The sequence below is a fragment of the Pyxicephalus adspersus genome, chromosome 11, assembly GCF_032062135.1.
Source record: "Pyxicephalus adspersus chromosome 11, UCB_Pads_2.0, whole genome shotgun sequence".
Lineage (NCBI taxonomy): Eukaryota > Metazoa > Chordata > Amphibia > Anura > Pyxicephalidae > Pyxicephalus > Pyxicephalus adspersus.
The window spans coordinates 10,637,911-10,655,980 of NC_092868.1; positions in this window are offsets into that span (position 1 = coordinate 10,637,911).

Genomic DNA, 18,070 nt, shown 5'->3' on the forward strand with positions numbered 1-18,070 from the left:
TCACAAATTGCCCACCATGTTTACACAAAAAGTCTGGAACTGGGAACAAAGCACAAAGGTGAAAGAAAGACATTCGGGGGCTCAGGGGGACAAAGGGGTGAAGGTTAATTTGTAGATGTGGGGAGGAGGTCAAGAATATGAACTGGGTCCCTCAAAGGGGTAAGGGCAGAGTCAGAGGGTATAAAATGGGGGAAAGAGAGGGAAGGAACAGTGTGAGAGGAAACATTACACCTCCCACCTCGAGGACAGTTCTCAAGGGCATTATGGTGCTACAGAGTGTCTCCAGTGTAGTAGAATAGGTACGGATCTGTGGTTAGAAATGAATAATAATATTAATAATAATAATTATTAAAAAATAGGATTTATTTAGCACCAACATGTTGTGCAGCGCTATACATTAAACAGGGGTTGCAGATGACAGACAGATACAGACAGTGACACAGGAGAGGACCCTGCCCTGAAGAGCTTACAATTTGGGAGGTGGAGGAATTAACACACAATAGAAGGGGAGATATGTAGTGGTGGGTGAGTAGTGACAGTTTCAAAAGACAAAAGAAGATAGGTAGGCAAATTTAAAAAAAATGGGTTTTAAGTGCTCTTTTAAATGAGCAGAATGTAGGAGCAAGCCGAATCGGACTAGGAAGACCATTTCTGACCATGACTCCAAAAGTCTTGGAGCCATGCGTGTGGCGAGGTTATGGGTGAGGAAGTCATTAGTAGGTCATTAGAGGAGCCGAGAGAGAGGAGCAGTGGGAAGGATGGATGAGTCTGGCTGCAGCATTCATAATAGATTGTAGAGGAGAGAGTCGGGTTAGTGGAAGATCAGAGCGGAGGATGTTACAGTAGTCCAGGTGAGAGATGATAAGAGCGTGTACAAGGAGTTTGGTGGTCTTTGGGAACAGGTAGGGGCAGATTTTGGAGATGTTGCGTAGGTGACAGTGACAGGACCTGGAAATGTTCTAAATATGGGGGGTAAATGAGAGGGCAGAATCAAAGGTGAAGCAAAGACAACCTGCCTGAGGGGAGGGCCGAATAACAGTGTTGTTACCAGTTAGGAATATGTCAGGGGGAGATTAGGAATTTAAGGGGGGAAGATGATGAGTTCTGTTTTATCCAAGTTATGTTTAAGGAATCGCTCAGACATCCATGACGAGATGGCAGACAGGCAGCATGAGACCTTATCCAGCATTGAGGGAGACAAGTCAGGGGTGGACAGATAGATCCGGCTGTCATCAGCATTCTGTAAGCCAAAGGAGGATAGGAGATAACCGACCAAGGAGGTGTACAGAGAAAAGAGGACCGGTCCAAAAATTAATCATTTAATCTTTATCCTTCACAGGATGCAGCACAATATCCTGTTTGACCTTAAATAAGGAGTTGCAGAATATGAAAATACTTTGCAACACAAGGCAATGTAAATATAGGTAACACACTTTGGGTCTGGTTTATTAAAGCTCTTCAAGACTGGAGAAGATAGGCTATCACGGGAGAACTTGGGCAATCTACCAAACCTGCAATGGATTTGTAAAAATGTAAAAAATAAAACATTTGCAGGAACAGATCCATTCTCCATGTTAGTCTATACGCTACAGTCTTGGGGAGCTTTAATAAATCAGTGCAATTGCTCTCATAAAAAAGGCCTTGTTCTCCACCCTGTATGAGCTCCCACAGTGCGAAGAAACCAAGGACTGAAGAGATGAAGCAGGTTAATGAGCAAGATGAGGGTGATCTACAGTTGGGATACATAAAGAAAGAGAATGGAACTATATCAATAAGGGTGAAAGGGAAGATAGGGAAAGAGGGGCAGACATAGGGAGGTACGAAATATGCCAATGCATCAGGACCACTTACCCAACTGAGACCCAAGTCAGGGAGGGCTAAAGTCAGTTCTGCATAGGGGCCCACTGTTGCCACTAAACAAAGGGTTATGCTACACAGGTAGATGCAAGAAAGAGATGGTGTGTACAGAATAGGGGTGGGGTACACCAGAGGGGGAAAAGGGAAGGGAAAGGAGGAAGGTCACCTAATAATTTTCTCAGCTGCAACAAGATGAAGATGCATTCCCCCCTAGGTCAGACTGAGTACAGAACCACCCTGGCAACTCACCCTGATTAATTATTGTCCAGTACCAAATCTTCAATAAATACCCCAATGATACACCAAATAAAAACATGGACATATTAGATCATTGACATCATGATTGAGCAGATTAAGTCAATAAAGGTGAATGTAAACTGGATCAGATTCACCACCATCGTTAATGCAAGGATGTAATTATTTGGGGGTTTGGCATGGAGGCCTATGTGCTGTGGTCACATCTGCAACCACTACCCTTGAGGTATGATTTACGTAGAAGGATGCTTTTGTTAAAGTGGAATATTTTTCATGTATGACTTATAATGAGGGGGCCAAATCCTCTCTTGAAGTTGTGGGTGAATGACTGAATGGGGCTCCATAAGGACAAGCAACCCTACTCTTTAACAATATACTGAATACTAATTCTGGAGGCCATGGTGGCCTTGAGCCTTCTAATGGTTCCCAACTGTGGCCGGATTTCTATTTGGAACCACCAATGGGACCCATTCTGAAACCTTCACTTGTAAATGAGTCCCGTTTCCCACTTCCCTTATAGTATTTTGCCCCAGGCACTACCTAAAGCACTTTCTCCACTATTTTTCCCTTCTGTGTCAGCTCCAAACTCTGTCTAGAGGTGATGAATGGGGAGACTTGTCCTCATTTAGCCTCTAGTGCCCGGGGAACCCACACTGACAGGAGGATTCCCACGGCTGTGCTCAGAATGAATGCAGCCGTGAGAATCATCCTGTCAGTGTCACGGGCCGTGGAGTCACATACAGTTCCACTACAGCCGTGTGAATCATCCTGTCATCCTGATCCACTTTTCATTATTAAGTATTTAAATGTTAAGATATATAAAAAATAAGTTTTCTCTTTTAGAAAACTTCAAATACAAAAGAAAATGTTGGAGTAGATTGCCAATTATATAAATATATCTCTCAATTATAGGGTGGGCTAACTTGTCTGGACTCCCAAATTTTTGTAATTTCTTCATAAGTTCCCAATATGGTTGAAGCACAAATGATTTTAACAGACAGATTTAAACATCATATTAGATTTATTTGGAGGAAAAGAAAAATAATCCAGTCATTAGTTTGTCCACACTTCAATTACCCAAAGGTGCAGGAAGTCTGGTGGTCCCTCATATTAGGACATATTCTACATCTAAACTTTCAGCAGCATTCAGACATGCTAGAACATATTGCAATATAAATACAGATAACCTCATAATTACCACGGAATTCAAAGACATTTAGAATACACATCTATAAATCTTTTACCCCTCTCGGTTGACTTGCTTTGGAGTCTGAGCATATTGTATTTTGTTATTTGCTCTCCATTGTTTAACATGTCAGCAGCTATGTAAGTTCAATAATATATATCCTTAATGTTCTGGGTCCCCTAGCTTTATGTGTGCACGTTTATCCTTTTTTGATGCTTGTAATTGATGACATGTTTGCATTTTATTTTAGGGGGGCTGGAAATCCAAGCTCTCAAAATACATTGATCAAATGATACCCTATTATGAATGGTTACACTACTGGTCTCACCCATTCCTCTTTAGTAATTTCCTCTAACTAGGGCCACTATTTGTACTGAGCCCTGAGCACGATAGCTTGACTTTTGCTATGCTGGAACTTTTAGACAGGGGATGGATGTCCGGGTAGTATACCCAGTGTAGGCCCCAAAAAAGCATAACTTTTGAAGGCTCCTTCTCCTACCCTTGTGTTTCATGTGCAACCCTAAAGGGACCTTCCCCACCAGATGCTAAAGCTGTTGTGTTTCTACAGCATCAACATTGAGACTTTGTTTGTTCTTGATATGATAATTTTGGGTTTCCTCCCCAGAAATGTAAAGTTTCAGGGTAAGGAAAAATGCTTTATTCAAATCTTCATTCTCATATAATATCAGAATAAGAAAACCCTGGATGCTTTTCTAGAAGCACAGAATATAACTGGGTATCAAAGCTTTAAAGTAAAGATAGCAGTGACCGGGGGAACATCCGATTGCCTGATGAAATGAGGAAGGAATTTTTTACCCTGTTGGATCAAATTGAACCAGGTTTTTTTTTTACTTCCTTTGGATCAGCTTTGTCCATAGGATTTTAAGTGGTTCAAGTTCAACCACAAAGGAAATAAACAGATCCCAGATATAAAACCCTTTACACATAGTTGGTCCAGAGGAAGGCAAAAAAAACCCTGGTACAATTTGCTTCAATGGGTGAAAAAAATCCTTCCTGATTCCACGAGGCAATCGGATGTTCCCTGGATCAACTGTCTCTGACATTTTTACCTAAATCCTTAATACCCAGTTATATTCTGTACTTCTAGAAAAACATCCAGCTTTTTCTTAAAGCAATCTATAGTAGTTGCTGAAACTACTTCCTGAGTGAGACGATTCCACATTTTCACAGACCTTACAGTGAAGAATCCCTTCCATATCCGGAGATTAAACTTCTTTTCCTCCAGACGCAAAGAGCACCCTCTTGTTCTTTGTAATGATCTTAAAGTGAATATTTGGGAAAAGAGTTCTCTAAATGGACCGTTTATATATTTATACAGGGTAATCATATCCCCCCTTTTACGTCTCTTCTCAAGGGAGAATAGAATCAGTTCAGCTAATCTCTCCTCATAGCTGAGCTCCTCCATTCCTTTTATTAGTTTAGTTGCCCTTCTCTGTACTCTTTCTAAGTCCACAATGTCCCAAGTGCCCAAAACTGGACTGCATATTCCAGTGGTCTGACCAATGCTTTGTACAGGGGCAGGATTATGTCTCCTTCTCTGTAGTCTATTCCTTTTTTAATACAAGAAAATACTTTGCTAGCTTTAGATATTGCAGCTTGGCATTGCGTGCTGTTATTAAGTCTATGATCTACCAGAACCCCCAGATCCTTTCCCATTTCTGACTCCCCCAAATGTATTCCCCCTAGACAGTATAAAACATGCATGTTGTTAGCCCCCATGTACATAATTTTACATTTATCTATATTAAATGACATTTGCCACTTGGCTGCCCAATCAAACAGTACATCCAGGTCTTCTTGTAGATTATAGACATCCTGTATGGACTAAATTCCATTACATAGTTTGGTGTCATCTGCAAACACAGAAATTGTACTTTTAATCCCAAACTCTATATCATTTATAAAGATGTTAAACAGTAAAGGTTTCAACACTGAACCCTGGGGTACACCACTAATAACTTTAGACCATTCAGAGTATGAATCATTGGGGGCGCATGCGCAAACCAGACAAGGCTGTAGCGGGCACATCAAGTGGCAGTTTTGGCTTCGGGAGGCTCCCTGAGTGAGGGCAGGCTTGCAGCAGGAAAACACAGATGCCGACCCATGGTAAGAGCCAGCAGCAGCGTGTGATAGCACAGGCAGCCTCAACATGCAAAAAATCCAAGATAGCGGATTCCTCCCCCCTCATGTGTCAGGAGAGGAGTGAGTGCTCTAGTGAACCAGATATGTATACAGGGAGCTTGCCTTCAATACCAGGATCAGTTGTGCATCAACAGTTTTCAGATCCAGATAGCCTTTTGGAAAAATTTCAATTAATGTTGTATACGGCAGTATACCACTAAGAAAATTACTGAGCATTTTATTAAGGAGCTAAGAGAGCTGGGCCAGCGCACAGTACAATTAGAGGGGCAAGTAGATGCTGTTACTACTGTCCTAGAGGGGAAGAAGAGGACATTGGGTATTTGAAACAGGTGGTACAGCTTTTACATCATAAATTGGAGGAGTATGAGAATAGGGCCCGCCGTTCTAACCTCCGTATACGCGGTTTACCAGAAAGTATAATTGATCTTAATACAACGGTGATTGCCATTTTCCGTATGTCCTGAGATAGCGGTGGAAAAGTTAGAATTGGATCGTGCACACCGCACTTTAAAAAAATCAAAAGCTGATGATCCACCAGGGGATATTGTGGTTAAATTACATTACCCTTATGTTAAAGATGTGATAATGAAGGCAGCCAGAAAGAAGGAACCTCTCGCCTTTCAAGGTCAAAATTACCAATGGACTTGGCTCCAGCAACGATATTGCACCGCAGAGAGATGAAACCATTTCTCCTTATTCTACAGAATCAGCAGATCACTTATAGATGGTGCTTCCCCTTTTAATTGCTATTCACATATAGGGACAAGCTACAAGTTATCTCTTCTCCATAGGTGGCCAGAAATTGCGTTAAGGAAATGGGACTTTTTGTTTGTGATCAATATGAGAAAGCAGGCATTGTGGAAAACCCCAATCCTCCAATATCACGATTATCCGATATTCACCAGCAAAAGAGGACTCAGAAGTGTAAGGCCACAGATTCACTTAAATGCTTGAGATCCTCTCAGAGCAGTATTTGAAAATTTAATTTATATTAAAATTTTTCCCATTTTCCTTTTTGGGGCTATGGAAATAATGTTAGTTTATAATGAATTTATGCCTTCTTTTAAATAGATATAATGTTCTGAATACTGGAATAATAATCTCCTAGCTCATTTGGGATGTTGGGAATTTATCAACCTTTTTAATTGCTAGTTAAATATTTAGAGAATCGCTTGATGTTATTTAGTGTTTATTATTGTGTCTTAGTCCTGGTGTAGAAGTCACTGTGCATTTTTGTATGTCGCCAGGGATATCCCCCGCCACTTAATTGGGGGTTATGCCTGATGACACTTTTGGGGCGACAGAAAAGATTCTGTCTTCTCTTGTTCACACTATTTTATTGCATCATCAGAAAGGGTGGATGTGGGACAAGTCTCCGCTCTACATACCCATAGTGTTTAATGTATTGTTTGTTTGGTGTTTCCCCTGTCTTGGTCTATATCGTTTTCTTTTGTTTCTGATGTTGGGCAGGCAGTGTACTATACAAATATCTGTGATAGGAATTGGGTACATATGAACAGGTGTTTGGAAAATATAGAGAAATGGTAATCTCATTACTCTCCCTTAATGTACAAGGTCTCAATTTTCCCAGTTAAAAGGTCACAAGCATTTCATTACTTTCATACACATAAAACAGATGTAATATGTCTCCAAAAGACAGACTTCTCTACTTCTTCCTGTCCAAGGAGTACTCCCTGGTTTTAGGAAAACAGAGGTGAGGTGGTAGTCGAAGATGGCTGGTACTTGATGTTTGTTGGAACATTAAATGATTCTAAAGTGACATTGGTGTCCTATTATGCTCCTAATGATAATCAACTACGTTTTTTCGAACAGCTGATAACTTTGTAAAAATAGGCCATCTGGGGATGTGTGGTGGCCATCTGGGGATGTGTGGTGATACCAATGTTCCACTAATACCAAGTATGGATAAAAACAAAAATCCATGGATTCTGTTGTACCTTGGGATGTTACACTACCAAATAAATTGCTTGAATTAGTTAGATCTGAAATGTAGATATATGGTGGGAATTACACCCTAAAGAAATGGAGTACACATTTTTTCTCATCCCCGTCAATTATTTACCCATATAGACCATATTTTAATACATCAAAAAGCATTGCCTTTGGTGTATTTCCTGCGATAGCCTGGAAATTTCATGGTGTGATCATGACGCAGTTTGGACCACGTTGTCCTCCTTTTTCCCCAAGCCTGATATGATTAGATGGTCACTTAATTATTCCCTGCTCAGCACCCCTGAGGTGGACCAAAAATTACAAGGGATCTTGGTTGAGTATTTTTCTTTAAACCAACCACCTTTGACATCACCTGCCATGCTATGGGTGGCACATAGAACGGTAGTACGGGGACGGCTCATTCAGATTAAAAAGAAACGTAAGGCAAAGATAATGAAGTTAGAATTCAAATATGAGGAGCTGCGTATGCAGTATAAAGCCTCATTAAATAAGAGTATAAGACGACAAATGGAGGAGGTCCGTACTCAATTGAATCTTTGTACAGTATCTATTGCTGAGAAAACGTTGAGATGGTCAAATAATACCTTTCATAGATACAGTAATAAAATGCATACATTATTGGCAAATAGGCTGAGATACTCAGAAAGACGCCCTAATACTTATAGACTTAGGGTCAATGGGATTAGACCCACTAGTAATCCAACGAATATATTGCAGGAATTTAATGAACACTTGCAAAAGCTTTACCAAACTCCTTGTTCTTTTGATAAGAGAGCTTTGGATACATTTTTTCAGTCTATTGATTCAGTCGATTTGGGTCTCACTCTCTGTGGTGCAGAAAGAAAATATCCTCTATTGGACTCATAAAGCTTCCATTGCTACTAAATACCAGGAAATTTGCTTCAAAGTGGTCTCGAGATAGTACCGCACCCCTGAGAAACTGCATCACATTTTCCCAGAGGTTTCAGACCGTTGTTGGCGGTGTCAGACGGAGAAAGGCACGCTGCTTCATATATTTTGGCTTTGCCTACTCTTGTGGAATTTCTGGACCACTGTTCAGACCATTGTTCAACAGATAACAGACCAAGACATTCCTGATGACCCGGCTTTTTTCCTTCTTCAACATAACTCATTTTCAAGGAAGACATACAAAAGCTCGGTCGTCAGGCATCCTATTGTGGCTGCCCTTTCCTGCATTGCTGCTAGCTGGCAAAAAGTTAATGAAATCCATTGTATGGAGGATCTTACCTCCACTGTGAGGGGCACTGGCAGGAAGGTGGCTTATACCTAGTATTACTGGTCACAATTTATGCTTACTACCGAATACCGAGGCCCTGCTTCCTCTAACTGAATTCCAAGTTTGGTTCTCATACTTACTAGTTTTTCCTTTAGGAGAGTCCCCTCATCCAGTTACTTGTCCTCTTACTCTCTCCCCCTTCCCTTCCCTTTGTGTCCTAACCCACCCCCCGTATACCATTTTGTTTTGCTATTTAATTACAGTTGCTTTTTCTGTTTATTTTTACTTGCACTTCTTAATTTGTAGTGTATTATTGTTGTTACAACTTTGCACTAACATGATTGGAATATTAGTATGTTTGTTATGTCAATATGTGCCTGTTTATGTGATTTAATTCTGATCCGGCGATATTTTGCATCCCTTCCCCTGTTTTTATTGTATCCTGTTTTTAAAATTTTAAATAAAGAATGTTTAAAAAAAAAGAATAAAATGTCCTGGTTCCTAGTGAATGAGAAGATGAGAGCGATATTGTCTGCTTCAGTTTTTAAATTCCAAAAAATATGGTCACCATGAATCAACCACTATATGACCATAGGCTGGGATCAGTCAGTGTTGACCATATAGTTACATCATTCATCATAAGATGTAACATATGATCCCTTTTAATTTGCTAGAATGTTGGCCTGCCCTCCCTTCCTCCCTTTTTTTGTCCTTGTGCTTTAGTGTTGTTGATGTTTTATGTAATATGATAAGGTTATTTGAGAATATATGTCTTGTTTAACTGATTGGCAAAAATAGGTGTGCTATTTTTAGATAAAGTGAAAATGAAAAATAATAAGAAAATACACAGTACCCCTAGTATAATATAAAGTGAAAAGAAAGGTGATCTCTTTTTTTAATTCCCAGGTTTAAGGGAGTAATAAAGATTGAAATATTATGGAATGGAATGGAATTAAAAGATGAAGTATTGAAGGCCTGATCTCTCCATGTATCACAGATAGACATTACACTAATTACATTAATTTAACTATGATTTCAATGATGATTCACAGGTCACAGGGGTTTTGATTTTTTTTATTGAAGACACCATTAAATAGAATAGGTGTTTGTGTAAATATGTTGTAATAGAGGGAAAGGTATTAAATCTTTCCTTTCCCCTTATCAAGTTAATTACTCGTTTGTTTTGGGTAAAATAACAGGTAAAGGATTACAATAGATACATTTGTCACTGAGAAATATAGGAGGGGGTGGGAGTAAGGAAGTAGTGAGCAATACAATATTGAAGCAATTAGGAGCATACTGTGTAAAGAGGTGACAATTCTAATAAAAGATAGACATTAAGCAGTAGTTTGAAGCAAGAAATGTTAGATAGACATATACAATCAATGTTGATTTTGTACATTTGCAGTGATTGCTCATGATACCTGATAAAATCCTATATACACGAGTTGATGATGACAATGTCGGGCTGAGGTCCATGTTCAAAGTCAGCCAGCACGCCCTCTATGTACTCCGAAGAGACATGGGTCATGAAATAAAACCGTACAAGGTGGTGGTCAGTTCTGTAATAACGCACTTCACGGTAAATTATGCAATTGTGCATTTCACCCAGAGATCCCCCAACCTGTCGTTTGCAAATTACATCTCACCCTTCCTTTCAGCTGGTTCTCAGTCCGAAACTCACCATTCTGCAGTATTTTCACAAGATCTTTGTTGACGGGTCTTTGAATAGAGTCTCCCAGGATGGCCACATACTTGTTGTGGAGAAATCTCTGGACGTCTGCTGAGCTCAATAACTTCATGGCTCAATGTGGTCATACAGGACCTCTCGGTTCCCAATACACATACTGGTGTCTCCCATCTCATCCACCCCATATACAGAGGGACTGCTGTCCCACTTCCCAGTTCCAGGGTAACATACACAGAAATTCAGTCCGATAAAGCGTGGTACCGATGGATGAAGAAGAAGATGTGGCCTTCTACATTCAATCACAAATTGCAGATTACACACTTCGGGGTGTCATTAAAGATGCATTACACCCAGCTTAGATGCCAGTTACTAATGCCTTCAACACTCTGTCTTAGGGCCTGCTATCTAGTGAAAGCACATGAAAGGGAACAGGCTTGGCAGAATCAGCAGGGAAAGAAGACCCTGTTGAGCTTGAGTCTAGTCTGGCATCTGGAGCTGGGTACTGGGCAGTGGTCATGTGGCAGCAGTAAGAGCAGAAAGAGTAAGCAGTGGGCCCTGAGAAGTGTGGATGGCATTGTTACCTGGCATCTAGAGCTGGGTACGGGGAGGAGGAGGTGGTAGGCCCTGAGACTGGGTACTGGGCAGGCGGCAGCAGTAACAGCAGGAGGAAGAGGTGGTGGGCTTACCTTGTCTCCACAGCTCCTCCGGAGACATCCATCCTCTTCTGTCTTTTCCCGGCCTGTGGAGTGACGATCTCCGGGGTTTCCCGGTGACGTCGGTGCATGTGGGAGGCGGGGCGGGAAATTCAAATCATTTTGTATTGGATTCAATACAAAAAAGCTATAGTGAGTCCAATACAAAGAAATCTTTATATAATATATATATATAATTGTATTATATATATATTATATAGGCTACTGTACAGTTAACTTACATTATACACAATTTTTTTATAATTTTTTTTAATTTTAATAAATGTAATAAATTTTGCATATTTTTCGGTGAGTTATGCCTAAGAAATATAGCCTACAATCTAAAAAAAATTTCCATGCAAAAAATGTAACGCTTTTCGCAAGGAAATACGGAGAGAATTAGAACACTCGGCATTTGCGTATGCATCCCTCGGCGATTCCTGATGATGTCAGTGCGTGCGCCCGTCGACGGGGGTTGTAATGGGAAATTCATTTTTTTTGTATTGGCTTCAATACAAACTCCTGTATCCAATCCAATACAAAATAATACAAAATATATTTATGTGGTAGATATGTGACGTTAGTTTAAAATTTACCAAACTAGGGAGGTGTTGATGGTGTTGATGACTAATCAGTACACTCTGCAGAGGGGGTGTTGAAGTCATTGCAGATCCAAGCCTTATTAATTTTATTAATTAATTAATAAATTAATTTTATATAAGTGATTTGGTCGACATTTTCTGTGGAGAGCCGAATCTGCTTGTCACTCACTACGCCCCCAGCTGCACTGAAAACTCTTTCAGATAACACATTTGCGGCTGGGCAGGCAAGGATCTTTATGGCATGTTCTGCCAGCTCCGGCCACTGCTCATGCTTGGATACCCAGTAGCCCAGTGGGCCCTAGCTTTGCAGGTTGCAGATGTCTCATGTAGAGCTCAGGTATTCCTGCACCGTGACTGACTACCGCTGCTGAGTGTCATTGGCAATTGCTGCACGACTGGCGGCTTGCTTCCACTGAAAAAGCCTGCATAGTTTGGCTTAGATTACATCTACCACTGCTGCCACCCATGCTGCTTAAGGTAGTTGTTTGGCACCCATGGCTGGTGGAACTGCCGTAGGGATCCCTGCTGCTGCTGCTGGCAGCTGGAAAGGCTAAACATATATCCCTTCCAAGCACTTCCTAGTAGTGCTGCATTTTAGGTCCCCTGTATTGGGGCAAGATGAGTTGTTGTATCCCAGGTTTGTAACGTGGATACAGTAATGTAGCAATCCAAAAGTTGTCAGTCTTTGTTTTTATGTGTTGAAAGCGCGAATCTTTGGCTATGCACTCCTGCATGAAGGCTGTTATGTGGCTCGAACTTCCCACAGCTGAGGTAATTCTGGACCCACACTCCTGTGGGTGGAACAACAGCACAGGGTCGTCCTCTTCCTCTGCTTGGTCTCGCCATTCACGGAACATGCCGCCTTGTGTTTGGGTGGATGGATGCCATGTACCCTCAATATCCTCCTCTGCCCCTTCCTCCCCTTCTCCCATGCCTGCAATGTCCTCCTCATCCTCTTCCACCTCCTCATGTCCCTGGATTTGTGGTTCACTATGCCTAGTAGGCATGCATAACCAAGATGATGTTTGAAACGTCATCTCTTGATGCAGCGTCCGCTCTTTTGCAGTGTCCGCTCTGTGCCGTGTCCGAGATCCACCATCTTCTGTTCCAGCAGGCATATGATGGGGATGGTGTCACTGACCCTGCTGATCATCCTGGACACCTCTTCAAAAGGTGACAATACAGTGCACAAGTTCTCAATCTGCAGCCACTCCGCAGGGCTGAAGAAAGGTAGTGTAGGTATACGTTTGAAACGAACAGACTCTGCCACATAATCCACCACCGCTTTCTGTTGTTCAGCCAGCCGCTGCAGCATGTAAAAGGTGGAATTCCAACGTGTGGCCACATCACAAACTAACCAGTGCACTGGCAGGTTGAGATTTAGCTGTAAATCCACCAATCTGGCACTGGCTGTGTACGACCCGCGGAAATGCACTGACAACTTTCTGGCCTTCAGCAACAGGGGCTGTAGGCCCAGGTAATTCCTAAGGAATCGCTGTACTATCAGGTTCATGACGTGAGCCAGGCAAGGTACGTGTGTGAGTTTCCCACAACGCAGGGCTGCCAGCAGATTTGCCCCGTTGTCACACACAACATTGCCTGGCTGAAGTCTGTTGGGAGTTAGCCATTTCTCCTCCTGCTCCCGCAAGGCACTTAGAATGGCTGCACCCGTGTGGCTGAAGGAACCCAGGCTTCGCAACCTCAGCACTGCGTGGCAACATCTGAATTGTGCACCGAAACAGCAAACTGCGGGTTCTTGCTGGCGGTGAACAGATGCAGCCAAATGGGAGGTGCTAGGTCCCAATGGCAAAGTGTCCCTGGGGGAGGAGGTTGAGGCACAAGAGTCAAAGGAGGAGGTGGAAGTGGAGGTTGAGGAGAAGATTGCATAGCGATGTACTCTGGGCGGAGGTAGGTATGCAGTCCTTGCTGCAGCTGCATCTTCCCCTGTTGCCACCAGAGTTACCCAGTGACCTGTATAAGAAATATATCTTCCCACTCCATGCTTGCTCGACAAACTGTCGGTTGTCAGGTGCACCTTGCCAGAAACTGAGTGCTGCAGGGCCATGGACACAATGCTCTGCATATGTTCATGCAAATCAGGAACACATTTTTCTGCAAAATACTGTCGCTTAGGCATATTGTACTGCCGGTTCGCGCAGAGGAATGCATAACGGAACGTACTGGAGTCCACCAGCTGGTAAGGGAGGAGCTCTAATGCAATCAGCTGTGCAGTTGCCGCAATGATTAGCTTTGTTTTGGGGTAATTTGGGCCATTTTTCCTCTTGCGCTCCAGCATCTGGGGGAAGGAAGGCTGGATGCTGCTAATGCTAACCACAGAAAGATTGGACGATGGGGTAGAAGGTGTGGGGGATGGCGATGATGCCTGGTCTTGACTGCTAGCAATGCGACAAACAGCAGCCAATCTGCTTTGCAGCTCCTGCTCACCGCTGGTTGAGCCTAAAAAAGGTAATGCTTGGCCACATGTCCCACTCAAATTGCTGGCAGCAGCACAGGTAATTTTGGTGGCAGAAGGAGGAAAGGCAGCAGAGGAAGATCTAGCAGTTTGAGCTTGCTTCTCGGTGGGAGGTGGTAGCACAGAGCTCTGTGCTTTGACCAGGTGTTCCCACCGGGTCACCGGGTGGTTGTTTTTTTAAATCTGTGCTCATGCAACTTGTTCCAGGTTTGTTTGGGTTTTTGCCTTGTTTCAAGTGTTGAGCACACAGTTTGCAGATGACCATAGTGTTGTCATCATTATGGACATAGGGCGAACACCTAACTGGGCCTCCTCTTCTTCCTTCCTATGATGATCTCCTTGTTCGCCCCATGTCGGATCAAGGACACCATCATCAGAAGAGACATTTTCCCTATATGTGCCGAAAGGAAGCAGCGGCCTTTTTGAGCCAGTTTGAATTGGCTCGTCTGGCTCAGAGTGTTCGGGTGAAAAGTAAGTGGGGGTAAAGCCTGTGAATTGACTCTCTTCGTCAGATGAATGAAACAACTGAGCATCTTGAAGGAATGCTTGTAGCTCTGCCTCTCCAACCCCTCAGTGGGACTCTACATACTGCTGTACACGTGACTTTCCAGCTGCTGATGAGGAACTAGGAAGAACAGGTGTGTCATGGAATGTTTGGGACACCTGTAAGGCCTGTGTCTAGGACAGGGATGAAGAGGGGGTACAATCACTTGACCCAGGCTGGGTCATGAACTCTACTACCTCTTGTTCATGGTGTGGTAATAATGGACGCCCACCACCAACAGCAGAACTTCTTGTTCTCGGGTCTGCAGCTAAAAACAAACTCATACTGGTTTGCTTGCCACCCCTGCCAAAGCTGCCCCTTCCTCTTTGGCCAGACATTGTAGAAAGTTTTTGTGGGGCTTGACACCCTGCAAAATACTTTGCAGCTAATATGCCTCACAAAGTGGAAATTTGTATAGTAAGTGGATTCTTTCGATTCTTCCACTGTGCTGTGTGTGTTGTATGCAGCACATTCCTTCAGTGGTGACCCTTGTAATATGCAGCACAGTATACAAACTATATACTGCAGTATACACTGCGTCTGTGTGTCTGTCTCTCAGTACAAGTTGAGTGTATCGCGGCATGTATGTAACACACTCACTGATAGATAGAGATAGATAGATAGATAGATAGATAGATAGATAGATAGATAGATAGATTTCAGGACTGCATCAATACAGTTCAATCCAACAATTTATCTGACTAACAGTGTGTGTTGACTTTTTTTTACTTTGACAAAGCAAGCCAAGCAGCGGAGAAAGGTTGTGATACTATCAGCAAATCTCTGTCAGAAGTGGTAAATGGAGGCACACCTTGGCCTTATAAGCAAATGGCTGCCTGTGTGGCATACAGTGACAGACAGCCAATTGGCTGCCTGCCACAACAAACATGAAGGAGAGCATCCCTGCTGTTATTGGAGAGCCCTAGGCATTATGGGGGAGGTCCCTAGCCATTGTGAGAGGGAGGAATTCGGGACTTCATATCCAACAAAATTCGGGTGGGGTCGACCCGAATTTCGAACGGTCATATTTGGGTTGAACTTTAGGATGACCCGAATTCAAACAACAACACTAGCCATTACTCCAGTGAATGTCAGGGTAGTTGAAATCTCCCATTATTAAAACACTTCAACTTTTTGCTGCTTTTTCTATCTGTGCTAGTAGTTGATTCTCTATTTCTTCCTTAGCACTGGGGGTCTATAGCAGACTTCAATAATTAATTGTGTGTTATTCAACCCCACATTCAACTCCACCCATAATGCCTCAACCTCATTGCTTGCTCCATTAACAATTTCTTCTTTCACATTCACTTTCAGATCACTTCTCACATACAGACAGGCACCACCACCCTTTCGTTTGACTTTGTCTTTACAAAAGAGAATATAACCAGGAATATTGACAGCCCAGTGATGCGAAGAACAAAGCCAGAATTCAGCAATGCCAACTAAGTCATAATCCTCCTCACTCATTAAGGCTTCCAACTCCCCTATCTTGTTTGCCAGACTCCTAGCATTGGTGAACAGGCTCCTTAAACCATTGCTGCTTTTACCATCATTGTTTGCCAAATCCTTTTGTTTTTCAGTACAAATAGTACTGCACAATCCAATGTTCGTGTTGCAGAAAGAATCCCAGGGTGTTATCAGAGTTGTGAAGGTCTCTAACAGCCAATGCCATTTACAAGTTTTCCCAGAGTTGGTGAATGTGGTGAGCAAACTAGCCAGTAAAAATCGATCTGTGAATACCACAATATTAAAGTGATGGGACAAAGGGAACAAAGACTCAGAAGGTGCAAACAGGCTGCATAGTAACTTTAGCATTTGGTGGAGAAGGTGCACATGATTTTGAGTTGCCATCCCTCAACAGCAAGCTACGCAAAAGAGTAGGAAAAGGAGCAAGTTATCCTTTTTAAGTATTGTCTTTTGTGGTGGCCATGACTCTTTTTTAATAGAGATATAGGCAAGGCTGTCTTATACTAGGTAAACTGCCTGAGCTATCCATATCCTCCATATTTAAAAGTTCCAGCACTGCAAATCTCAGGTTCTTTAGATTGGGGCCCGGTACAGATGTACCCCTTGTCCCCCCCAATGGCCGCCCCGGATAGAGGAAATGACTAAGGAGGAATGGACAAGACCAGTAGTGTTTACATTCATAATAGGGAATCATTTCATCAGTGAGAGCCGGGATTCCCCACCTAGGGTTTTAACATCTTGCAAGACATGATGCCCTTCCGCTGAAAAAATCAATAGCGTGCAAGGATCTGATAGATTACAGGGTGGATTCAGACTATATACTACAGCTGGGGTCACTTTCAAGCTGGCACTGGCACTTACCTTTCTGAATAAATGGAGAGGAAATACAGATTGAACCCAAAGTACCAACATTAACAATAGTAATAATAAAAAAAAATAATTTAATATTTTTAAGTTTTATATCTTTAAAAAATAAAAACGAGATAAGATAAACATGCACGCATAAGGCCAAGGGGACCCGGAACATTTAGGGATGATTGTTATCAAAAGTACATAGAAGCTGACATGTTTAACAATAGAGAGCAAATACCAATACAATATGCTCAGACTCCAAAGTAAGTCATCCGAGAGGGGTTGAGGATTTTTTGTTAAGTATTTTATTGTATTTGAATGCAGTGTTAATTAAGGTTAATTAAGGTTATCTGGAATTATATTACATGTTCTTGAATGTCTGAATGCTACTGAAAGTTTTGATGTACCATCTGTAATATTATGAGGGGCCACCAAAAAGCCTTCATCTTTGGATAATTGAAAAGTAGGCAAGTAGGCAGTAGGATTATTTTTCTTTTTCTTTTAAATACATCTCAAAAGAGGAAAACAATTAGTTTCACTCATTTTTGCAGCTTTTGGAATTATCAGGAACAAGTGAAGTAGACCTAGCCCTTATTAAAAATAAATTGTTAGGAAATGTTCAAATTGTGGTTATGACCAATTATTGTGTAGCCAAGGTGAAATGGACAATACATGTACGACACCATAAGCTGTAGACTTCTTTAGAAACATAGGTTACTGCTCATGTTTGTACCCTTCGGCTGACGCATTTAAGATTGCTCCTTTTTTTACCTACCCTTCGGTCTCACCCTTGTTACAGCAAAAATAAATTATTTGTATGATGCTAGGTCTTCTTAAAATTTTTTATATATATAACAGAATACATTTTTATTTACAGGTAGTCCCCGGGTTACATCGGAAATAGGGAATGTAGGTTTGTTCTTAAGTTGAATTTGTATGTAAGTCGGAACGGGTACATTATTTTAATAATGCAATTAGGACAGATGTTTGACATCACACTGCCTAATATTATGTTCAGACAATTACTGTATAAAAGATACATTCATTAACTTTTGGAGCAATTTGTGCTTTGATATGC